At 36.0% G+C, this 623-nt stretch overlaps 1 pseudogene; it reads right to left on the bottom strand.

The window, feature by feature from the left end:
* Nucleotides 1-300: 300 nt before the first annotated feature.
* Nucleotides 301-419, bottom strand: LOC112475284 (annotated as a pseudogene).
* Between the last annotated feature and the right edge of the window lie 204 nt (nucleotides 420-623).

Genomic DNA, 623 nt, shown 5'->3' with positions numbered 1-623 from the left:
AGGCCTTCCTCTTACCATCCCAACTCATGCTGTCCGATATGACAGTCACCAGCAAGGTTACAACTGTTGAGAACTTGAAATGTAGCTAGCCCAATCTAAGAGGTGCTATAAATGTAAAATGTACACTGAATTTCAAAGACACAGTATGAAAAAAAAGAATATAAAATATCGCATTCATAATTTTTATATTGACTACATGTTGATATATTTTGAATATATTGGGTGAAGTATAATGTTAATTTCATCAGTTTTCTTTTTTTATTGTGGCACTAGATTATTTTATTTTATTATTATTTTTAATGCCTACAGCACCTGGTATTCCTAGGTGGTCTTCCATCCAAGTACTAACCAGGACTGACCCTGCTTAGCTTCTGAGATCAGATGAGATCCAGAATGTTCAGCGCGGTGTGGCCGTAGATGGCACTAGATAATTTTAAATTGCCTATGTGTCTCACGTCACATTTCCATTGGGCAGCACATTCTGAACAGTGGAATATTTAAAGCCTCCAGTTATATATCAGCAGAAGGAAGAGTACCTCTGTCTCTAGGGTCTTTTTATTTATTTTTTTCCTTTTTTGTATCAATCTCTATGATAAAAATAGCTGGGTCTCCTGGTCATAGGA

Source organism: Pteropus alecto, unplaced genomic scaffold, assembly GCF_000325575.1.
Source record: "Pteropus alecto unplaced genomic scaffold, ASM32557v1 scaffold40, whole genome shotgun sequence".
In the NCBI taxonomy this organism is placed as follows: domain Eukaryota; kingdom Metazoa; phylum Chordata; class Mammalia; order Chiroptera; family Pteropodidae; genus Pteropus; species Pteropus alecto.
This window is presented reverse-complemented; position numbering and strand designations above follow the sequence as displayed.